A 26,538-nucleotide genomic window follows, 5' to 3' on the forward strand; every position below is an offset into this window, starting at 1 on the left:
CAACCGGTAATATATCTATATAAAAAGGAGAATTTAAATAAAAAGAAAGAAATCAGTTTATATTTGCAAATTTATTTTAAAGATTGTTCATTGAAATTTCAGCATATTATACGTGAGTTATAACTGAGCTGGTGCCTTATTTACGATTGTGAGACTGTGAGATTGGAATATTACGGAACACATAAAATATGGAGTCAAGATTGGGAGACTGGATACAACACTGCATTCATAAAACAACACACAAAGAACATTGAAACGCATGCAAGAGAAAGTTAATCACTACAAACAGATTCAAATTTTTACCCAAAGAATTTCCGTTCGAAGCACAATCCTGTCCGTCATGTAATTACCACACACTGGTATACTAAATTCACATTAAATCTTTGTGAAATCTTCCCAAGAAGAATAGCTGATGGCTACTTTGGTGATTACACCACATGCTCCACGTGGTCAACTTGATTTACAGAAAGCGTATAACTCCACAATAATTTAGATAATAAAAATACATTCGATCGAAAAGCAAATTACAAAAGAAAAACCTCGAACTGGTTACTAACGTCTTACTACTAACCTGATGGGTCAAACAGTTATATAAGCACGTGGTACTGGTCTCACAAAGTACACGCCACGTGGGTTGAACATAAAGAAAAGTTGGTATATTCAAAATCTTTTCAAGACGATACGTTATAATCACACAAGCATTTGCCTTTAAGACTGATCTTACTTAGAGTTACTGACCAACACGTGGTTCCACTTTACTCACAAAGTAATAACAAAGCAACTACCGCCAATTAATCTGAACTGGACACGAGAATTACACTCCGCTGCAATTAAAGATAACCTTAGCTATTTTAAAGCTAACCCGAAATAAAATGATTAAATTCTCAGTTAACCTGAACTTAACAAATCCATTGTCCTATGGACTTAACAGACACGCGCTTGGCCGGAGATCTTACCACTGCAGACGCTCGCACCGCCAGACTGCAACTGCTGGACTGCCCTGCGCTACTACTGGACTCCAACTGCTTACTCTCCAGCTGCCAGACTCCTACTGAACTACCCAGCGTGCTCCCGAGAGTCGCTCACAAAGACCAACGGAAGGCGCCAGAGGGGCAGCTTCCTATACCAACATGACAGGGGACGGACCGGACCATACTAAGAATGGAAACCTCTCTGCTTTTAGGAACCGTAGCTACCTGTTTCAACGTTGGTCCTACTGTTCTCTAGCAGACAGCCTTGTCTGCTACCCTCAAGCATGCAGCTACAAACACATTTGATCATTCATCCTCTCACACAGAAGGGAAGGGGGATGACAGTATCTTATCATACACAGTATATAAAAGAAAGCGGATGTAGGTTCCGTATGAGACTGTGTGACATGAATTACATATAAGAATTACATATAAACTGTGCTTTAAAGTGTAGTAGTGTGAGAGATCGTTCATGTTTACGTGTAAAAGTAACACGTTCCACTACTCAGTCTCCTCCCAGATAGTCAGAAACGCCACAGTAAATTTAGAAGAGGAATTTATTCCTTAAAAGACAACAAATTTGAGAAATTAAACATGAAAGGAATCCAACAGAGACCTTTCAAGCTTCAACACGATACCACAGTTCACAAAGAGTAGTGACGCATATTGTGACGTGCCAGTTGCTCGGCCACCATTGACCAGACTTTTGCAATTGGTGAGAGATCTGGAGAATGTGCTGGCCAGGGCAGCAGTCAAACGTTTTCTGTATACAGAAAGGCCCGTACAGGACCTGCAACATGCGGTCGTGCATTATCCTGCTGAAGTGTAGGGTTTCGCAGGGATCGAATGAAGGATAGAGCCACGGGTCGTAGCACATCTGAAATGTGTCGACCACTGTTCAAAGTGCCGTCAATGCGAACAAGAGGTGCCCGAGAGTTGTAACCAGTGGCACCCCATACCATCACGCCGGGTGATACGCCAGTATGGCGATGACGAATACACGCTTCCAATGTGCGTTCACCGCGATGGCGCCAAACACGGATGCGACCATCATGATGCTGTAAACAGATCCTGGATTCATTCGAAAAAATGACGTTTTGCCATTCGTGCACCCAGGTTCGTCGTTGAGTACACCATCGCAGGCGCTCCTGTCTGTGATGCAGCGTCAAGGGTAACCGCAGCCATGGTCTCCGGGCTGATAGTGCATGCTGCCGAAAACGTCGTCGAACTGTCCGTGCAGATGGTTGTAGTCTTGCAAATGTCCCCATCTGTTGACTCAGGGATCGAGACGCGGCTGCATGATCCGTTACAGCTATGCGGATAAGATGTCTGTCATCTCGACTGCTAGTGATACGAGGCTGTTGGGATCCAGCACGGCGTTCTGTATGACCCTCCTGAACCCACCGATTCCGTATTTTGCTAACAGTCATTGGATCTCGACCAACGCGAGCAGCAATGTCGCGATACGATAAACCGCAATCGCGATACGCTGCAATCCGACCTTTATCAAAGTCGGAAACGTGATGGTACGCATTTCTCCTCCTTACACGAGGCATCACAACAACATTTCACCAGGCATTGCCTGTCAACTGCTGTTTGTGTATAAGAAATCGGTTGGAAACTTTCCTCATGTCAGCACGTTGTAGGTGTCGCCACCAGCGCCAACCTTTTGTGAATGCTCTGAAAAGCTAATCATTAGCATATCACAGTATCTTCTACCTGTCGGTTAAATTTCGTGTCTGTAGCACGTCAACTTCGTGGTGTAGCAATTTTAATGGCCAGTAGTGTATTAACATTTTTTGATCCGATACGTAATTAAAACTATTAACATTTTCCACGGTCAGGACACAGTCTCTGCAGCAATCCTTCGGAGGGATTTCCTTGGATTTTGCACAATAATTCCAGAAACCGTGGCGACATTTTCAGGAGTAGCTAGAGTTTGCCTGGGATCAATATTCGCCACTAGATCATCAATCACGCTGCCTGTCCGTTGGAATTTGGCGAAGAACTTGCGAATGAAAGACATCATATTTACGTCAGTGAATCTTAAACTTTTTATTTCCACTATTGCAATTTCGGCCTTAGGCCATTGTCAAGTGCAGATGTTTTGACTTTAAGCCATGTCTACTTTATACCAGCTGACACTTCTATATGTTGTTATCATTTGCTGTTACATACATTCGTAACGCTGCTAAGTAGTGGACATGTGTGCTAGCACTACTTAGCAGCGTTACGAATGTATGTAACAGCAAATGATAACAACATATAGAAGTGTCAGCTGGTATAAAGTAGACATGGCTTAAAGTCAAAACATTTGCACTTGACAATGGCCTAAGGCCGAAATTGCAATAGTGGAAATAAAAAGTTTAAAGTCACTGGCGTAAACATTATGTCCTTCAAGAAATTTCACATGACTGTGAATCCCAGTTACAAAAAGTTAATTAGCTTGCGAATGATTTTCGCATCGGCTCCTTTCGGAAGATAAATTCCTGTTTGAAACCTGCGCCTTGTTGACGTAGGACTACGTTCTAGCCTATGGGATCCTAGTACCAGAAAAACATGTTGTTCAATGTAATACTTTATTTCAACCTCTTCCTTCGGCACTCTAACCTCCTTTTACGTTTCAACGGTAAGACTGACCGAACTGATCTCTCTCTGTCTCTTTTCTTTTCTTTTTTTTTTTTTTTTTTTTTTTTTTTTTTTTTTTTTTTTTTGTGCTCAAGACTGACGGACTTTGAGAGTTTTCAGAGTTTATTTTTGTTGGGTATAAGGTAAGACGGGGTATTTCAGCTTTATTTACAATTCTTTGCAAGAATTAGAACCTCAACGAAAGGAAAATACATTTCTTGGGAGCATGAGAAGTGAAATCCTGCGATGGGCTTAACTTGATTCTAGGTGTCCAGACACCTGTCATCGTTCTTCAAGGAGATTGTTGTCCGTAAGGGGGGTTGCAGCGCACGATGGCCCTAGGCACTAGGTATTTTTTCCACCATTGCCGATGGATGGTGCTAACCAACTGGAGATGGTGCACAACGCCCCTTGACTCGTCGATTTCGTAAAAACCTAGTCTACAGTCTTGTCCTCGCGGTATGGCTCGTTGAGAACATCGTGGAGGTCCCATTCCTGGTCCATCACGGAGCCGCCAGTGACCACCGCAGGCATCGTTTTTGGAGTGTCTGGAGAGATCAAATATTAGTGGCGCAAGTGGTGGCCCATGCTCTACACCCACACTTAAATTTTGGTTGTGCCATGCGGTGACATAATTGAAGCTTCGTTTGGACACTGATTTACTTGCTGATAAAGAAAGGAAGAAAATCGTACATCGTCTTGTGTGTGAAGGTAAATGATTTATCTAGTACAATACGTAGGTACTTTGTGAAGGGCGACCACGGAATGGGTTGACCAAGTGCTTGATGTCTCAACAGTGGCTACCGTTTTTTCGTCGTGGACATTGCAGTCGATTTCGTCGAATTGGTGGCTATCTTGTTCGCAACTGCTCAAGATACCATCCTGTCGATTTGACGGTGCCCGCTGATTATCTACTGGTCGATGTTTGTTCCTGAAGTAAAGAACGCAGTGTCGTCGGCGTACGATGCAAAGATTCGGCGGGTGGGTGGGTGGGGGTGGGGGGGGGTGTTACGTAACTTGAAAGGTAGCGGCGAAATAACCGAACATTGTGGAACGCCTTCAGCAGGAGTTTTCAGTGCTGAACGTTTGCCATCCATTGATATGTAGAAGGCCCGTTGCTGGAGAAAACTGTCCACTAGTTTTACATAACAATCTGGAAGAGGGGCTAGTTGAAAGCTTAGCTACCGAATTGTCCCGCCACACTTTATCGTAGGCTTTTTCAGTATAAAAAAAAGACACCCATTGTTTACTTCCGGAGGTTGAAATGGTGTTGGGCGTGTTCGGTTAGACATATCAACTGCCGTCTCGGTCGGGCACACAGTTTTAATCTGCCAGGAAGTTTCATATCAACTGCAGTTCAGCTGACATTTTTGGCTGAAAGCCGAATTGTTACGGCCTGATAAGGCAATCTTGATTGAGACACTGCTTGAGACGTTCCAGAAGCACTCGTTCCAGATTTCGCCAAGTGCCGGTAGCAATCTCCATTTGCCTGTTTGCAATTCGGTTGTCACGGCCTGGAACCATCATCTGTTGCACATAAGCATCGACGAAAAGTTCCGCTTGCTGTAGTGCATTGAACATGAGTCCATCTGGGCTTCTAATCGCCAATTTCACCAGCTTCTACTGGTGGATATTTTTCAACAATTCCCATTCGTCACGCGTTTGTAGTACACATTGGAACACCCTGGTCTCCCACGTCTCTTGCCGCCATTCGATGACGCGTTGCCGTGGTCCAAAACAATCGCGTCTCGAAACAACGGCCTTCTCTTGCGGTAACGGTTTCTCAGTGCCTTCAGTCCTGTCAAGGCTGGTGGAAGGGATGAAATTGCGGATTCGGAAGGACAGTACCTGCTGAAGCTCTATTGGTGGCCCGTTGTATTTTCTTCGTCAGTACCTCAATGGCGATATCCACGTCGGCTACTGCTTGGATGTTCGTAATCGGTAGGATATTATTGTCGAGAAAACGTCCTCAGTCTGACGGATCAGTGGAGATTGAGACATACAGTCGTTCGACGACTCCCACAACTGGTTCTGGTCTGACGAGAGGTCGTCGATAGTCGCCAGGTGGATGTTCGGACCGATTCCCTTTGTCAGTGCGACGTCTAGGACATAATCAGTCTGACGCCAGAAGTAACTGACGAATGGGTTCTCATAGTAACTATCCACCTCACTTGTCACCTACAACTATAAGGGCCAAACGAAACGAAGCCCAGTGCTCTTATGACAGCAATAAAGATAAAGCTGCGCCTTGACCATCCAACAAGGAAGTCCAGTCAGAAAGTTGACAGCACTTCGTCACAACTATCCATAAAAAAGACAAAAAAAAATTAAAAATTAATATAACGTTTTTGCACTCGTCTGTCGAGCTTAGTTTTCGTTATATTTAATTTTGAAAACACAGACTTCTTCGCTGGACACTCTGTGTGAAGTTCCTTTTCAGAACAATGAATTTTTCGGTTGATAACGTGACATGTCTAGAATTATAACGATACGTCATCATCTTAACATTTTTTTGCACGTTTGAATGTATTGTTTCATGGAAAACTACACTGAAAAAACTTCCTCGAGTTGTTGCATTTTGAATCTCATAAATGAATAAAGTAAGCTGGGTTACACGTGATTAGTGCATGTGGGAATCTTATTGATACCTGTATAGGAGTCATCACACATGACAATAATACAGGTTTGAGAAATTTCTTCCTCAAATTAAGCGATATGTTCAAATGGCTCTGAGCACTATGGGACTTAACATCTATGGTCATCATTCCCCTAGAACTTAGAACTACTTAAACCTAACTAACCTAAGGACATCACACACATCCATGCCCGAGGCAGGATTCGAACCTGCGACCGTAGCAGTCGCGCGGCTCCGGACTGAGAGCCTAGAACCGCTAGACCACCGCGGCCGGCAAGCGATATGTTAAATAGTAGCAGACTCCTCTTGGACACAATGCTTGTGCTGGTCTTACTTTTATGACTCCTTGCTTCATCCATTATTTTCCGTCATTGCTTCTTCGACATATAGATTGAACAGTAAGGGTGAAAGACTACATCCTTGTCTTAAACCCTATTTAATACGAGCACTTTTTCCCTCTTGGTTCTTGCACATATTGTCTGTAATACGTCTTTCCCTATAAATTACTCCTATTTTCTCAGAATTTCGCACATCTTGCATCACTTTACATTATCTAATGCTTTTTGTACGTAGATCAATCCTATGTGAGGCTCTTGACTTTTCTTCAGTCTAGCACCCAACGTGAGAAGTGCCTCTATGATGCTTTTATCTTTCCTAAAGCCTAACTGATCGTCATCTAACAGATCATCAGTTACCTTTTCCATTCTTCTGTATATTATTCCTGTCAGTAGCTTGAATGCGTAAGCTGGTAGTGCGCTAGTTGTCTGGCAGAGGCCTTTTAAATTCTGACTCTAACACTGGATCTCCTACCTCTCCCATATCTACTTCGAATTCTTCTTCTATCCCCTCCCCCCCCCCCAACCATTCATGTTGGCCTTAAGTGTACTCTTTCACCTAGCCTCCCTTTCCTCTGCGTTCAACAGTGGGATTCCCATGGCATTCTTAAGATTCCACCTTCGCTTTTAATTTTATCGAAGGTTGTTTTGATTTTTCCATATTCTGAGGTCGTCCTCCCGATGATTACTTCTATTTCAATATCTTCATATCTTTCCTGCATCCTTTGCCGCCCTGCCGTTCCTATTTAATACGTTGGTACGGGGTTTGTATTGCTGTATCCAGGCCTTTCCCTGAACATTTTTATACTCTTTCTCTTGTCGATCAGTTGAAGTATTTCTTCAGTTAGCCAACTTTTCTTCGCGGTTACTTTCCTTATGCCTATGTTTGTCTGCTCAAATCTGCGTTTGTCCTTCAGATATATCGACCCCACTGCAACTAAAATGCCTACTGTGGCTTACCTTATCGCAGTATCCACATCCCTAGCGAACTTCAAACGTGTTTCATCCTTCCTCATTATTTCAGTATCCCACTTTCTTCTACACTGTATCTTCTTTATGATTGTCTTAACCTTCAGTCTACTCTTCATCCTTACTGAACTGAGATCTGAGTCTATATGTGCACCTGGATACGCCTTAAAATCCAGTATCTGGTTTCGGAATGTCTGTGTGTGACCATGATCCAGCTAGAATCTTCCCGCGTCTCCGTGCCGTTTCCACGCATCCCTCTTGCGCTTGCGATTCTTGAACACATTATACTCTATTATTAACTGATATTTATTGCAGGACTCAATTAGTCTTTCTCCTACTTGCTACTTCCAAGACCAGATTCTCCCATTATCTTTCTTGTGCTGCTTCTTCTACAACCGCATTCCAAACTCCCACGATTATTAGATTTTTATCTGCCCGTTAATACTGAATTATGCGTTCTATATCTTTGTTTACTTTCCCTATCTACTGATCTTCTGCTTGCGATGTCGGTATATTTAGCTGAACTATCGCTGTGCGCGTTTGTTTGCTGTCGAATCTGAGAAAGCTAACCGTATCACAGAACGTTTCGCAGTAGTTAACTCTCTCCTCTACTTTCCTGCTCTTAAAGAATTCCATTACCGTTATACCATTTTGTGCTGCTGTTGATACCACCCTACATTCACCTGATCAGAAATCTTTATCTTCTTTCAGTCTCACTTCACTGATCCCCAATACTTCTAGACGGAGCCTTTGCCTCTCTCTTCTCAAACTTTTTGCTTCTGTACTGCGTTTAAACTTATTCCAAGCTCCCGCCAGCAGAATGTTATCCTATCGTAGGGTGTTTCCCTTCGCAATCCTGGAGATCCGAATGGAGGACACTTCCGGAATCTTTAAAAATGGACAGATCATCATGTGCACTTTTCAGATACATGGGCTATGGACGAACATTATCCTTTCCTTGCGCCTTTGTCCCACATAGGCGCAGGCATGGTTATTAACGGATTTGGCAGAGCACAGTCAAAAGCAGGAAATTAGAAAGTAGGGAATTAGCTTCGATAGACAGAATTTAGTATTTCAGCCTTCATACACTACTGGCCATTAAAATTGCTACACCACGAAGGTGACGCGCTACAGACGCGACATTTAAACGACAGGAAGTACATGCTATGATACGCAAATGATTAGCTTTTCAGACCATTCACACAATATTGGCGCCGGTGGCGACACCTACAACGTGCTGACATGAGGAAACGTTCCAACCGATTTCTCATACACAAACAGCAGTTGACCGGCGTTGCCTGGTGAAACGTTGTTGTGATGGCTCGTGTAAGGAGGAGATATGCGTACCATCACGTTTCCGACTTTGATAAAGGTCGGATTGTAGCCTATCGCGATTGCGGTTTATCGTATCGCGACATTGCTGCTCGCGTTGCTCGAGATCCAATGACTGTTAGCAGAATATTGAATCGGTGGGTTCAGGAGGGTAAAACGGAACGCCGTGCTGGATCCCAACGGCCTCGTATCACTAGCAGTCGAGACGACAGGCATCTTATCCGCATGGCTGTAACGGATCGTGCAGCCACGTCTCAATCCCTGAGTCAACAGATGGGGACGTTTGCAAGACAACAACCATCTGCACGAACAGTTCGACGACGTTTGCAGCACGATGGACTACCAGCTCGGAGACCACGACTGCGGTTACCCTTGACGCTGCATCACAGACAGGAGCGCCTGCGATGGTGTACTCAACGACGAACCTGGGTACACGAATGGCAAAACGTTATTTTTTTGGGATGAATCCAGGTTCTGTTTACAGCTCATGATGGTCGCATCCGTGTTTGGCGACATCGCGGTAAACGCACATTGGAACCGTGTATTCGCCATCGCCATACTGGCGTATCACCAGGCGTGATGGTATGGGGTGGTTACACGTCTCGGTCACCTCTTGTTCGCACTGACGGCACTTTGAACAGTGGACGTTACATTTCAGATGTGTTACGACCCGTGGCTCTACCCTTCATTCGATCCCTGCGAAACCCTACATTTCAGCAGGATAATGCACGACCACATGTTGCAGGTCCTGTACTGGCCTTTCTGTATACAGAAAACGTTTGACTGCTGCCCTGGCCAGCACATTCTCCAGATCTCTCACCAATTGAAAAAGTCTGGTCAATGGTGGCCGAGCAACTGGTTCGTCACAATACGCCAGTCACTACTTTTGATGAACTGTGGTATCGTGTTGAAGCTGCATGGCCAGCTGTACCTGTACACACCATCCAAGCTCAGTTTGACTCAATGCCCAGGCGTATCAATGCCGTTATTACGGCCAGAGGTGGTTGTTCTGGGTACTGATTTCTCAGGATCTATGCACCCAAATTGCGTGAAAATGTAATCACATGTCAGTTCTAGTATAATATATATGTCCAATGAATACCCGTTGATCATGTGCATTTCTTCTTGGTGTAGCAATTTTAATGGCCAGTGGTGTATAAGCATCATCCGTTTGGGTACTGTCTTGGTCATAAGCAGTTGTATAGTTTCTTCGTCCGTTTACTTGTTCTACGGTACCAGGCAGAAGTCCGCCTCCGTAGCACAGCGACAGCGTTTCCACCTACCACGCAGGATGTCCGGGTTCGATTCACGGCAGGGGACCTGGTGCTGTGTCTCCTTCATCATCATTTTCATCGCATTGACCTGCAAGTCGCCGAAGTGGCGTCAACTAAAAAGGACTTGCAATACGGCCGTCGAACTCCTCCGAAAGGGGCCTCCCGACCAGTAATGCCATACGATCGTATCATATATACCAGGCAGAAAAAGTGAAGCCCTCAGAAGGGGACGAGGAAACGAAATGAAACTTCATGGAACGAGACAAAATCGAATCATATTTACAAACAAATTTGTGGTATTACACCATTTTGATCATGCAGCCATTATTAGTCAAGACACAAAGGAATTACGACATGTTGCATCCTGTAGCCATTGATTCACATCAATGCGGCGTTTCGCGTATTCCCTTAAGGGTTCGATCGTAGTGTGCATTTGGACTGAAGGGATCATTGGCCAGTCACACTTTAATTATATATGTGATGTCTGTTCTCTCGGATTTCAACGGCATGGTAGAAGAGGTTGAGGCGGACTGTTCGAGGATGAATGACCGAATGCTATTTGTGTTCTTTCGTTAACTGCTTTTTATCGTTAGTCAGAACCCCTTTGAGTTATTGTATCCAGTCTTTTCACTTGCCGCACGTAACGTTTTATCATGAGAGCTGTACGGGTTTGACAGGTTGCCGCCTTCAAACAATGACGGCAACCACCCTATTCATTGGCCTGATGCGAAACCTATTACAAGAAAAAATAATAAGGTGTTGGACCATTACAGGTAAAAATTCAGTCCGAGCTACAGAAATTCCAGTGAGATGCAGCATGCTGTCTCTAACAAAGCTTATTGTCCGTCATCAAAGTGGCTTGCCTTCACTTCGCCAGTCAAATAAAATCATTCCACTTTACGAACTGCTTTCTAACGTCGCCCCTTTGAGGAACTTTCGACTGAAAATATCACTGCAGGACAGAAGGTAAAGCCTCAGAGAATGTTAACATCGGTCAGTGTAGGATCGGCTCATGGGCTGGTGATGTGTAAATTGAACCTCGAACTTAGACCGAAAAAAAAATTAAGTGCCTAACTGAAGAAAGGCTTGAAACAGAAGTCGTAGAGGATGAGAGCACTAACATTCTGTATCAAACCCGACTGAAAGAGAAAATCTTTAATAACCCTACATCTTGTTCGTCTAGATGGACTGCTTTTACAAGGGGAGGCCGCCAATTGTGAAATTCAGATTCGACTCATATTGCGCATAATAAAAGCTCATAGCAAGAGGTGTAATGTGGCAAAGCACCAAGATGCACTTCTCAGCCGTTGTCGAGAAAATCGACCGTTAAAAGAAACCGTTGAGGTGAAATACTCTCTACGATTTGTAATGTCCTACAACGTCGTGGCGCAGTGGTAAGCGCTCGGGTTCGTAATCCGAAGGTCGCCGGATCGAATCTCGCGCCATGCAACTTCTTTTTTAGTATTTGTAATATATATACAGGGTGTTTCAAAAATGACCGGTATATTTGAAACGGCAATAAAAACTAAACGAGCAGCGATAGAAATACACCGTTTGTTGCAATATGCTTGGGACAACAGTACATTTTCAGGCGGACAAACTTTCGAAATTACAGTAGTTACAATTTTCAACAACAGATGGCGCTGCGGTCTGGGAAACTCTATAGTACGATATTTTCCACATATCCACCATGCGTAGCAATAATATGGCGTAGTTTCTGAATGAAATTACCCGAAACCTTTGACAACGTGTCTGGCGGAATGGCTTCACATGCAGATGAGATGTACTGCTTCAGCTGTTCAATTGTTTCTGGATTCTGGCGGTACACCTGGTCTTTCAAGTGTCCCCACAGAAAGAAGTCACAGGGGTTCATGTCTGGCGAATAGGGAGGCCAATCCACGCCACCTCCTGTATGTTTCGGATAGCCTAAAGCAATCACACTATCATCGAAATATTCATTCAGGAAATTAAAGACGTCGGCCGTGCGATGTGGCCGGGCACCATCTTGCATAAACCACGAGGTGTTCGCAGTGTCGTCTAAGGCAGTTTGTACCGCCACAAATTCACGAAGAATGTCCAGATAGCGTGATGCAGTAATCGTTTCGGATCTGAAAAATGGGCCAATGATTCCTTTGGAAGAAATGGCGGCCCAGACCAGTACTTTTTGAGGATGCAGGGACGATGGGACTGCAACATGGGGCTTTTCGGTTCCCCATATGCGCCAGTTCTGTTTATTGACGAAGCCGTCCAGGTAAAAATAAGCTTCGTCAGTAAACCAAATGCTGCCCACATGCATATCGCCGTCATCAATCCCGTGCACTATATCGTTAGCGAATGTCTCTCGTGCAGCAATGGTAGCGGCGCTGAGGGGTTGCCGCGTTTGAATTTTGTATGGATAGAGGTGTAAACTCTGGCGCATGAGACGATACGTGGACGTTGGCGTCATTTGGACCGCAGCTGCAACACGGCGAACGGAAACCCGAGGCCGCTGTTGGATCACCTGCTGCACTAGCTGCGCGTTGCCCTCTGTGGTTGCCGTACGCGGTCGCCCTACCTTTCCAGCACGTTCATCCGTCACGTTCCCAGTCCGTTGAAATTTTTCAAACAGATCCTTTATTGTATCGCTTTTCGGTCCTTTGGTTACATTAAACCTCCGTTCAAAACTTCGTCTTGTTGCAACAACACTGTGTTCTAGGCGGTGGAATTCCAACACCAGAAAAATCCTCTGTTCTAAGGAATAAACCATGTTGTCTACAGGACACGTGCACGTTGTGAACAGCACACGCTTACAGCAGAAAGACGACGTACAGAATGGCTCACCCACAGACTGCGTTGTCTTCTATATCGTTCACATCACTTGCAGCGCCATCTGTTGTTGAAAATTGTAACTACTGTAATTTCGAAAGTTTGTCCGCCTGAAAATGTACTGTTGTCCCAAGCATATTGCAACAAACGGTGTATTTCTATCGCTGCTCGTTTAGGTTTTATTGCCGTTTCAAATATGCCGGTCATTTTTGAAACACCCTGTATATATATATATATATATAAAAATTCCTGGCAATCAGTTGCAACAATTGTGCATATAATAAGTTGTTGAAAGTCGTTTGTCGTGGAAAAACTGGCGACTTCGAACATGATTATGTTTTCTGCAGACAAAGTTGTATTTCACAAATGTTATTAATTGTCTGCATAATGTTTACACGTGTAGTTAACGGAAGACGTAGAAACGATATTCCAAAACGAATACGTATAGTGTAAGTCAAACGTTCGAATTAGAGACCCCATGACATATATATATATATATATATATATATATATATATATATATATATATATATATTTGAATTACAAAAAACAAATACTAAAACAAAAAAAGTTGCATGGCGCGAGATTCGATCCGGCGACTTTCGGATTACGAACACAAGCGCTTACCACTGCGCCACGACGCTATAGGAAGCTATGCATCGTAGAGAGTATTTCACCGCAACGGTTTCTATTAACTGTCGATTTTCTCGACAACGGCTGAGAAGTGCATCTTGGTGCTTTGCCACATTACACCTCTGGCCATGAGCGTTTATTATGCGCAGTATGAATCGAATCTGAATTTCACAATTGGCGGCCTCCCCTTGTTAGATGGAATACACAAGAGGCAGCACAAAAAGCTCAGTGTACGATAAGACTAAATGTGATAGGAAGCAGAACACTATGGTTTAACCAAGAATTAGTTATTCACAAGAAGTTCTTAAAGTACAAAACCAGTCGAAGTCAAGACGATTACATGGAGTATAAGATCATACCCAATACGGTGAATTCGGATTTTCGAAAAATGAAAGAGAATTATTGGTAGCGATATACAAACGGTATGGAACGAAACCTTCATCGAACATACATACATACATTAATCCTTGTTTCACAGATCACGAATACGACATTTCGTAATTATGTAGAATGTGTCACCTTAACAAAAGTTTCCTTTACACAAAATAATTAATTATTTTCTTTACAGTTACTACTCAATGTCTAAGAATTCATCTATTGAGTAGAAGGAGTTGTCATTCAGAAATTCTCTTAATTTGCTTTTAAATCTTGGTTGGTGTTGTAACTGACAATATGAAAATTTTTACAACACAACTTTTATTTACTTGAGACTACATGGAAATGACTGAATAACAACGAAAAGTCACAATCACAAAGCCAGTAAGAATTGCCTACTAGAGGCAACAAAAGATAACTTCTAAGTTTCCCACAAGAGTCCGTGGTAACACACATACTCTTAATTCAAAGTCCTAACCCGATGGCGAAGACGTAGTCTTCCCTGGAGACGTCCTTGAGGTCGGTGTTCGGCGTGAACTGACGTCTGGTGCTCGTTCTAGCCTTTTAATTGTATTGGCCACCCGATCAGATGTTGGTGTAGTAATACTTCCTGCAGGCCATCTCGAACTCCCTCTGCAGGAAGTAGTACGCGGAATGTCTGTTTCCAAAACAGCCGATGTTTCCCACTGCTTACGCCTTTGGGCTTAGGCAACCTCGGTCCTGTCTCGTGTTAGATGTGTTGCCGGCCCGCAGGGGCTACCTTGTCGACGGCGTAACAGTTGGCTATCTGTAGACTTTTAATACTACGAGGGCTATTCCGAAAGTAAGGTCCGATAGGTCGCGAAATGGAAACCACGGTAAAAATCAAAAATGTTTTATTTGCAACAGTTAGATACACCTTGCAGCTACTTATCTCCATAGTCGCCGACCCGAGTTAGACGTGTATCGTAGCGTTGTACCAACTTTCCCATACCCTCGCTATAGAAGGCAGCCGCCAGTGCTCTCCGCCAATTCTCTACGCTGGCCTACGGCTCGTTGTCTTGTGCCGAAATGTTGTCTTCATAACCAGCGGTTCATGTGACCAGAGCTGAAACTCAGAGGGAGACAATTACGGGCTGTATTGTGGGTACTCTCACATTTCCATTTGAAAACGATGCAGGAGCATCTTCATTGCCCCTGCAGAATGCGGCTGAGAATTGTCTTGAAGACGAAACAGCACGACAGTTATGTAATGTTAGCTGCATAGCTTCAGGGGAAATTTCTCACCAGGCCCCCGTACTTGGCGGCAGACACTATTTTCTAGACATCTTTACGCACTCACTGCGAGCTCAGAAATGAGAAGAGCGACGTGATGCTAACTGGGGTTATACTAGAGACACAACCCAACACATCTGTGCAAAGCTTTATCGGATTTTCATAGTCGTTTCCATTTCGTGACCGATCGGACCTTACTTTCGGAATAGCCCTCGTATATTTGGCAAATGGCGAAAGATTTTTGTGGCAGCATAATTCACCCCTTTTTGTGCCAAAGTGAGATTTGATCCAGAATAGTGAATATCACCCTTTCTTCTAGTGTTGTAGCTATGCACTTCGCTGTTATTTTTGAATTGGCATGGATTATTAATGATAAATTTCATAAGTGAATATATGTATTGCGAAGGTACTGTGAATACCCCGAGTTCCTGAAATAAATTTCTGCAGGGTGATCTTGGGTGGGCTCCAGCTGTTATTCTGATTACAAGCTTTTGTGCAACAAGTGCTTTCAATAACGAATTTTCTCCAAAATATGATGCCATATGAAAGCAGTGAATGAAAACAGGCATAGTAGGCTAATTCACAGATATCTTTATCACCAAAATTTGCAATAACCCTTATAGCATAAGTAGCTGAACCTAACCGTACAGAATTGTATAAACTGTGTTTTCTCAAAGTTTATTGAGAGTCCATTTGCAGACAACCACTTAATTTTGTGAAAGAGATTATTTTCAATTTCCTCAGCTGATTCTTGCTTCATGGGTGTGATTACTATACTTGTATCATCAGCAAAAAGAACTAGCTTTGCATTTTCATGAATACAGATCGACAAGTCGTTAATATATATTAAGAACAATAAGGGACCCAAGACTGAATCCTTGGGACACCATCCCTGATAGCTCCCCAGTTAGAGGACTCTGCTGGTTTTTGCAGACTATCTGTACTGTTAATTTCAACCTTCTGCATTATTCCAGTTAAGTATGAATTAAACGATTTGTGCACTGTCCCACAAATACCATAATACTTGAGCTTATCTAGAAAAATTTCATGATTCACAGAATGAAAAGCCTTTGAGAGATCACAAAATATCCCAATGGGTGACGTTCGGTTATTCAATGCATTTAATATTTGATCAGTGGAAGCATATATAGCATTTTCCGTTAAAGAGCCTTTCTGAAAACCAAATTGACATTTTGTTAGCACTCTATTTTTACAAATATGTGATGCTACTCTTGAATATATTACATTTTCAAAAATTTTGGATAAAGCTTGTCTATCAGTGTGCTGCTTTCCTGTACCACCCAAGTAGGAAAATCAGTAACTGATGTCAAATTGAAAGAACCAAGTAATACTTCAAGATCAAGCTATCGAACTCTTTCAGAAAATATACGTTGAAATCTCCCCAAACAATTTGCTTTCCTTTGTCTGACAGGTAGCACAACAAAGAATCGAAGTTTTTCGAAAATAGTTGAAAATTTTCCAATGGGGACTTATACACGGCTATAATTATAAAAGTACCATTATTTAGTTTAAGCTCACATACACATGCTTCTTCTATATGTTGCTATACACAAAATTTTTTAGTTTCCAAACACAAAAGAAATCAAAAGCAGAATATTAATGAGCACATTCAGATACAAAATGTAACCAGAATTTATGGGAAACTATTTTAAAATACAATATAAAGACATAAAAATGTGGATATTGAAACTAGACACCAAAGCACAGAAAATTACAAATAGACTTCACAATGGTGAAAATACACACTATGTTAAAAATGAAAAATAAAAAACACCTTAATAGTCTTGACATCAGCGGAGACGGAATACAGAATGATATAGAAGTGGTAGGAGAACAGCAAGTATTCAAGAAAAACAGGAGCTCAATATATGCTATTTTCGCTCTAAGACTATGGAGAAATCCATAAAGTTTAATATCCCAGCCTACCATAGTTTCGTTGATTTGTCAAAATCATTTTATAGGATTAGAAAGAAAGCATATAACTGAAACTTCAATAAGCAAGAGAGTGCCAATGTATATAGTAAAAATCATGGAAGATATATACTGGGTTTATTTTAATTCTCTTCTTGTTACCCGTATAGAAGTTGTTTAAAAAAGCCACAAACATTTTGAGAGGTAATACCGCCCACCAAAACAAGGAAAAAAATCAGAAACAGATGGACTCTAGAATGCATACCTTGAGAGTTTAATAGAAGATATGTATTTCACAGAAGCAAATAGCCGTTAAGTTATGCATTTTAAAGCCTATGTTTACTGGACGTTTTTTTCTTCTTTTGACCCATACTACCTCCTCCCAAAATGTGGAAAACAAAGAGCTTTCAGTAGAAGAGATATGTTTCACACTATCGAAGATGAACAAGTGCTTATATCTCTTAAGAGCCCACGCTCACTGGACTTTTTCTTGTTTAGGTGCGTACTACCGCCTCTTAAATATTCGACACTTTTTAACAGCCTGTATACTGGTAATAAAACGAGAATTAAAACACAAGTAGTATTGACAGACGTATTAACTACCTAGGGACAGTTATCGCCAGCTATAGAGATTTAACCATGGATGTGAAAACCCAAGTGGCAAAGGCAGGATGCCTGCAGAATACTGTACGGAGAAAAAAATTCGTGATAAAACATAACACATAAAAAAATGGTGCATCATTTTATAACACATGCAGCAGGAACTAGAGAGGAAAGGAAAAAGGTAAAACAAAAGTTAACAGCAATGAAAATAAAGGTCCTAAGACAAACCCAAGACATCGATAAAGGATTAGTGTGAGACGCAAGATGAAACCACAACGTTTGTAAACATGGATGACCGCAAGGTAAATTCAAGAGACGGGTCATCATCATTTGATCAAGTACATCCACGGAATGAGGCCGAAGAACAGCGAAAACCCTAGGCAGCAACAGAAGAAGAAGAAGGAGGAGGAGGAGGAGAAGAAGAAGAAAAGAGCTCCACATGAACGGTTGTCGCATAACTCTCTTTACGATTATTTTCACTTTGTTCAGTTTTTTCCAGCTACACAGCTCTCTCTGGCGTCCCAGCAGGTTCGTAATACTGTCATTTAAACCATGATCGATCCTTCCCTACCCTCACTGTCTTCCCTGGCCCTTAAGACGTCTGAATTTCTACCAGAGGTCCTTCACATTCTCTCCCCAAGGGCTGAATATTTTCTGCTGACGGCTCAGGCAGTATTTTTGTAATGATTTATCTATCACACTTGTTAAACAGAAATATCTTTCTACCTTTCTTAATTTTCGTTTGGCACCTGTAACTACCAAACTGAAATCTTCCCCTGCCACTACAGCACTGTAGGGCAGTTTACGTGAGAATTTTCAGGGCGTTACCTGAAGCATTTTACCACTTTCATTCTTGATTTGAGTAGACTATAGCGACACCCAGTGAATATTTTGGTCCCACGATTAACACTTTTCTTCTAGAATATCTCGCACCCTTTCTGTACTTTTCATAATAGACTTTATCGATTTTCTACAGCAATAATTTGTCACTACTATTGATTCCCTGCCTATATTTTCAGTAATCCATTGCTTACTTAATATTTATTTTCTGTTTATTTCTTGTTTCAATCAAGTTCTAAATATTATCTTTGCTATTAATGTGCGATAGTGACTCTGCTACTTTGCTGTGAACAACTGTGCAATTCAGTAATATTATATTTAATTTTTTCTTTTTATGACCAATAATGACATTTATTCCTCTCCTTAGCCTCCTACAAGTGACCTACACATTGTCCCATGTAAAACATCTAACTGCCCTTCCTGTGTAGATGGGTTTCTCCAGTCTTACAGACCTTCATGTACATGCCACATGTAATGTGCCGCTCAAGCAACTGTTTTCGGAGTGTGGTGGATGCCAGACCAGATAAGGTACACTCAGCAAATTACTCTCTGATATCACAGTCCCCACCCAAGCCCTACCACCGTACCATGGATCTCACCTAGGCGTGGTGGCTTTTGAGCCTCAACGATACAGACAGACGTACTGTAGACGGAACCACAGAGGAGGGGTATCTGCGGATAAGACAGACTGACCCTTGGTTCCTGAAGAGAGGCAGCAGCCTTTCCAGTCCTGCTAATGGCAAAAAATGGTTCAAATGGCTCCTAGAACTTAGAACTACTTAAACCTAACCTAAGGACATCATACACATCCATGCTCGAGGCAGGATTCGAACCTGCGACCGTAGCTGTCGCGCGTTTCCAGACTGTAACGCCTAGAACCGCTCGGCCACCCCGACCGGCCCTGCTAAGGACAATAGTCTGGATGATTGACTGACCTGTCCTTATACCATTAGCCAACATGGCTTTTCTGTGCTGGTACTGCAAATGACAAAGCAAACTACAGCTGTGATTTTTTCCCGTGGGATGCAACTCTGCCATGCGATTAAATGATGATGGCGTCCTCTTGGGTAGAGATGGAGGTAAAATAGTCTCCCGTTCAGATCTCCTGGAAGGGACTACTCAGGAAGGTGCCATCAGGGTAAACGAAAGTGGCATTCTATGCATCGGTATGTAGAGTTCAGATCGCTTAATTGGCTAGGTAGGTTAGAGAATTCTAAAAGTGAAATGGATAGATGGAAGTTATATATAGTGGGAATTAGGGAAGTGCAGTGGCAGAAGAACTGGAGCACTAATAACCTCGCCGCTGGGTGCCCAGAAGATCCCAAACCACACACACAAGAACAGGACCTTAAGTCGAGTCAGTACAGAACTATCAGCACAAAATCAAAATAGATAGGCTTAGTGCCTGATAATTAAAAAGGAAATAGGAATGCAGGTAAGCTATTATGGACAGCTTAGTGAGCCTACTATCGTACGCAAGAGACTCATGAAGCTAACACCCACATTATACATGCCAAGCAGCTCCACAGATAATGAAGAGATTCAAATGGTTCAAATGGCTCTGAGCACTATGGGACTTAACTTCTGAGGTCATCAGTCCCCTAGAACTTAGAACTACTTAAACCTAACTAACCTAAGGACATCATTCATGCCCAAGGCAGGATCCGAACCTGCGACCGTTGCGGTCGCGCGATTCCAGACCGTAGCGCCTAGAACCGCTCGTCCACCCCGGCCGGCGATGAAGAGATTGACAGAATGTATGATGAGGTACAGAAAAATTTTTGGATGGTTAAAGGAGATGAAAATATAATTGTGATAGGTGACTGGAATTTTATAGTAGGAAAAGGACGAGAAGGAAAATTAGTAGAAGAATATTGACTGGGGGACAGCAATGAAAGAGAAAGTCAAATGGTAGAACTTTGTATAAAGCACAATTTAATCATCACTAAGCCGGCCGCGGTGGTCTAGCGGTTCTAGGCGCTCGGTTCGGAACCGCGCGACTGCTACGGTCGCAGGTTCGAATCCTGCCTCGGGCATGGATGTGTGTGATGTCCTTAGGTTGGTTAGGTTTAAGTGGTTCTAAGTTCTAGGGGACTGATGACCACAGATGTTCAGTCCCATAGTGCTCCGAGCCATTTGAACCATAATCATCACTAACACTTATATTGCACTAGTATTAGTCTTAGTCGTAGGAAAGAGGAAATTTTATTAAAAGTCAATGAACGCGCGGTTAGACGATGGAATCTGGGTCCGCTGGCAGAGTGTTGAAACAGTCGACAGCTAGTAGGCCAGGAAATGCAATCGTGGCACTCGTGAGCGCTGTGCTGCGATGGCGCTATTGCGCGCACGAATTGCTTTGTGTGAAGCAACAACGAGGCAGTAAACCGCAGCGTTGCTTGAAGTTACTGCGATATGAGGCGAGGAACTAGGCCAGAGACAAGTCGAGACTTGTAGATGGCTGACGTTTGGGAATTTATCTCTGCCATAGTTTCTGTCTCTCTCTGACACTACGTCAGAGGCGAGGGGAAAGGCAGTTTAAGTAGTGAGGTGCTTTTACCTTGGGACAAGGTGTGCTAGGCCAGTCGAGCGTCGGGACGGACCTGTGCTGGTCCACGCGTATAGGGGCCAATCTGGCAGCAATGTTGTAAATATTCTGTGTAAATTCTACTTTATTTGAATGTACTAGTTCGGGCTGTATTCCGCCTCCGGGGACACAACACCGGGGTGGGACGGAATGGCAGCCGGGTACTTGGAGACTGCGCGGTCTGGTCTGCCTGAAAGAGGGCAATGACAGCGGTCGGCAGCGGGTCCATGACGAGCCCCGTTCACTTACCACCTGGCGTACCGGGGTCCAGGCGAGGCGTGCGCTTGAAAGGTATCTGCTAAGGTCTGATCAGGGTAGCTCCAGAAAATAGTCGGTAGTTGCCAACCGCAAGGTTGAACGAGTATAATATCTTCGAGTAGGAGGTTCTTTGATGGTTAAGAGCGCCGGACGCGGGCAGTAAAACAACCGAGGAGTCACAGGTAGGTGGCCGGAGGAAGCAGACGTGTGGTGACAGGTGTAAGGTAGGTCGCGCTCGCTGCCCCAGACCAAACCTTAGCACGAACATGAGACAAGGTATATAATCATTTAAAATTGGTTTTCTTATATAATATTCAGAGTTAGGATTTGTGTGTCCAAGGTTTGACACAGTAAGCGTTTGGTAAAATTTTTTGTAAGACTGTTTCGTGCTACAAAAATTTTGGAAATGTAGGTTTTGTGTATTACCTAAAATTTTAAGAGTATATATATTGAGATCAACAATATGTTTCAATCTAAGAACCTGAATCATAATCCAAATCCTTTGCTTAAATTGAATATGAAAATGAGTAGCAGAGTACAGTTACCCGCCAATGAAAGAACCAAGTAAACATCAGGGCCGAAAGTTAATTTTCCAGTACCACCTTAATGCCATTGCACAAACGGCATTATTCTCTTAAATTTTATTGCTGAGTCAAATACATGTTGCATTTCTGGCAAAACGGAGGAGTGCAAGAAACAAGTTCACAGACGCAGACAGATGCAGATTTGCTGAATATTTAATTTAGAACAATCTTATCACTGATACTTTCACAGAATAAAAGGATACAATTTTGGTTAGATACTTTCACGCCGCAGGAGGCAGCGCCAGTGTCGATGACGGGTGTTGCCAACCTGCAAGCACCACTAGAGGGAAGTTGCGGCACAGCGTCCAGGAGGGCGCGGGTTCGAGTCCAGTCCTGACCTTCGTCCCGTGGTCGCACAGAGCAGGCCAAACGGGGCGGAGGGCAGCAAGCACCAGTGACTGTAAAAGGCTCCGGATTGGCGGGCGGCTACGCGGCACAAGAGACGACGCCTCGGAGATAGCGACCGGGCGAGCGCGGCAGAGTTCCAGGTGAGCGGCCCTGCAGACGGCAGCTGCGGTGTCGGCGTACCACGAGCTGCTGAGCCGGCTGGACTCGCAGCACAGAGAGCGGGCGGCGGCCGATGCTAACAAGGAGACGGCACGACCGTGGGGTCGGGGATTTGTCAGATATTTTGTGTGGTGGAAGAGGACCCCTAACACCTCACGCGGTTAAAGTATTAGGACGCACTACTCGGAAAACCCCGAGAAAAATCGATCCAAAGTTTCTTAGGTGCCCTTTTTTTTTATTTTTTTATTTGGTCATCAGTCTACTGACTGGTTTGATGCGGCCCGCCACGAATGCCTTTCCTGTGCTAACCTCTTCATCTCAGAGTACTCAGAGTAGCACTTGCAACCTACGTCCTCAATTATTTGCTTAACGTATTCCAATCTCTGTCTTCCTCTACAGTTTTTGCCCTCTACAGCTCCCTCTAGTACCATGGAAGTCACTCCCTCATGTCTTAGCAGATGTCCTATCATCCTGTCCCTTCTCCTTATCAGTGTTTTCCACATATTCCTTTCCTCTCCGTTTCTGCGTAGAACCTCCTCATTCCTTACCTTATCAGTCCACCTAATTTTCAACATTCGTCTATAGCACCACATCTCGAATGCTTCGATTCTCTTCTGTTCCGGTTTTCCCACAGTCCATGTTTCACTACCATACAATGTTGTACTCCAGACGTACATCCTCAGAAATTTCTTCCTCAAATTAAGGCCGCTATTTGATATTAGTAGACTTCTCTTGGCCAGAAATGCCTTTTTTGCCATAGCGAATCTGCTTTTGATGTCCTCCTTGCTCCGTCCGTCATTGGTTATTTTACTGCCTAGGTAGCAGAATACCTTAACTTCATTGACTTCGTGACCATCAATCCTGATGTTAAGTTTCTCGCTGTTCTCATTTCTACTACTTCTCATTACCTTCGTCTTTCTCCGATTTACTCTCACCCCATACTGTGTACTCATTAGACTGTTCATTCCGTTCAGCAGATCATTTAATTCTTCTTCACTTTCACTCAGGATAGCAATGCCATCAGCGAATCGTATCATTGATATCCTTTCACCTTGTATTTTAATTTCACTCCTGAACCTTTCTTTTATTTCCATCATTGCTTCCTCGATGTACAGATTGAAGAGTAGGGGCGAAAGACTACAGCCTTGTCTTACACACCAACGTGAATAGTCGTTTTGTTGCCACTTCCCCCAATGCTTTTAGAAATTCTGATGGAATGTTATCTATCCCTTCTGCCTTATTTGACCGTAAGTCCTCCAAAGCTCTTTTAAATTCCGATTCTAATACTGGATCCCCTATCTCTTCTAAATCGACTCCTGTTTCTTCTTCTATCACATCAGACAAATCTTCACCCTCATAGAGGCTTTCAAGGTATTCTTTCCACCTATCTGCTCTCTCCTCTGCATTTAACAGTGGAATTCCCGTTGCACTCTTAATGTTACCACCGTTGCTTTTAATGTGACCAAAGGTTGTTTTGACTTTCCTGTAGCCGGCCGAAGTGGTCGTGCGGTTAAAGGCGCTGCAGTCTGGAACCGCAAGACCGGTACGGTCGCAGGTTCGAATCCTGCCTCGGGCATGGATGTTTGTGATGTCCTTAGGTTAGTTAGGTTTAACTAGTTCTAAGTTCTACGGGACTAATGACCTCAGCAGTTGAGTCCCATAGTGCTCAGAGCCATTTGAACCATTTTTTGACTTTCCTGTATGCTGGGTCAGTCCTTCCGACAATCATATCTTTTTCGATGTCTTCACATTTTTCCTGCAGCCATTTCGTCTTAGCTTCCCTGCACTTCCTATTTATTTCATTCCTCAGCGACTTGTATTTCTGTATTCCTGATTTTCCCGGAACATGTTTGTACTTCCTCCTTTCATCAATCAACTCAAGTATTTCTTCTGTTACCCATGGTTTCTTCGCAGCTACCCTCTTTGTACCTATGTTTTCCTTCCCAACTTCTGTGATGGCCCTTTTTAGAGATGTCCATTCCTCTTCAACTGTACTGCCTACTGCGCTATTCCTTATTGCTGTATCTATAGCGTTAGAGAACTTCAAACGTATCTCGTCATTCCTTAGTACTTCCGTATCCCACTTCTTTGCGTATTGATTCTTCCTGACTAATGTCTTGAACTCCAGCCTACTCTTCATCACTACTATATTGTGATCTGAGTCTATATTTGCTCCTGGGTACGCCTTACAATCCAGTATCTGATTTCGGAATCTCTGTCTGACCATGATGTAATCTAATTGAAATCTTCCCGTATCTCCCGGTCTTTTCCAAGTATACCTCCTCCTCTTGTGATTCTTGAACAGGGTATTCGCTATTACTAGCTGAAACTTGTTACAGAACTCAGTTAGTCTTTCTCCTCTTTCATTCCTTGTCCCAAGCCCATATTCTCCTGTAACCTTGTCTTCTACTCCTTCCCCTATAACTGCATTCCAGTCGCCCATGACTATTAGATTTTCGTCGCCCTTTACATACTGCATTACCCTTTCAATATCCTCATACACTTTCTCTATCTGTTCATCTTCAGCTTGCGACGTCGGCATGTACACCTGAACTATCGTTGTCGGTGTTGGTCTGCTGTCAGTTCTGATTAGAGCAACCCGGTCACTGAACTGTTCACAGTCACACACCCTCTGCCCTACCTTCCTATTAATAACGAATCCTACACCTGTTATACCATTTTCTGCTGCTGTTGATATTACCCGATACTCATCTGACCAGAAATCCTTGTCTTCCTTCCACTTCACTTCACTGACCCCTACTATATCTAGATTGAGCCTTTGCATTTCCCTTTTCAGATTTTCTAGTTTCCCTACCACGTTCAAGCTTCTGACATTCCACGCCCCGACTCGTAGAACGTTATCCTTTCGTTGATTATTCAATCTTTTACTCAGGTGCCCTATGAGTATAAAATGTTAGACCATTCCCCAGCCGCCGTTTGGCCTACATGGTTAGCCCTCGGACACTTACGCGAGAGGTCTTGGGTTCGATTCCTCCTCCGGCACTTTTTTTCTCTTCTGTTGCTCGCAAAATTGCAGCGCATTGTTACAGGAGAATCGTGAAATTAATTCCCGGGAAGATTGTATAACAATTCATTCTATAATTCACCATCAATTATTGTCACCAATATTCCGAGACGTGATTCAATATTCCTGGTTTGCCTCAAAATTATCAGAAACTCAAAACATTTTCGTAAATGTTAATGGGGCACGTTTTTGTACAGATTTATTGCAAACGCCCTGTGATTGTAATAATCCGCTTTTATATGTTGCGCAAAATGTCGCAAAAATTATTGCTTTGTTTGTTTTTACGATAATTACCACTGCGGTTCTTCTTTATAATTATTATATGTATAAAAATTGAATGTTTTCCAATCGACTTTGTTATTCTGATTAAAAACCCAATGTTTTTTCCTCATATACTTTACAATGAAAAATGGAAAACTCACCGCCATGAATTGTGTTGTTGGACAAAAAGAAAATAATTTTTATTTAATAATGTAACTAATTTGTTAAAGATAATGTAGGTTTGAGAAAGTTTCTGAATCATTGGTGCAATAACAAAAGAAAATGAAACAAAAGAAAAAAAGTGCCAGAGGAGGAATCGAACCCGAGACCTCTGGCGTAAGAGTCCGAGCGATAAAAATCTAGGACAGACGGCGGCTCGGCATTGTACTAACATTTTATACTCACGTGGCACCTAAGAAACTTTGGATCGATTTTTCCCGGGATTTTCCGGGTAGTGCGTCCTAATATTTTAACCACGTGAGGTGTTAGGGGTCCTCTTTCACCACACAAAATTTCGGACAAATCCCCGACCCCACGGTCGTGCCGTTTCCTTGTAAGCTGCACTCATCGAAGCACTGTAAATTATGAGAAGAAAGCAATGCCACCAAACACCACTGTATCACTCTGCACTGCCCCTTGATGCTCTTGAACTTGCTCAGCCTCCTGACGAAAAGCTGCTATCTGGAGTCCCTGGTTCGACCATCCCGACCCCCCGCAACACTTACTTTACGAA

Source organism: Schistocerca nitens, chromosome 6, assembly GCF_023898315.1.
Source record: "Schistocerca nitens isolate TAMUIC-IGC-003100 chromosome 6, iqSchNite1.1, whole genome shotgun sequence".
NCBI lineage: Eukaryota > Metazoa > Arthropoda > Insecta > Orthoptera > Acrididae > Schistocerca > Schistocerca nitens.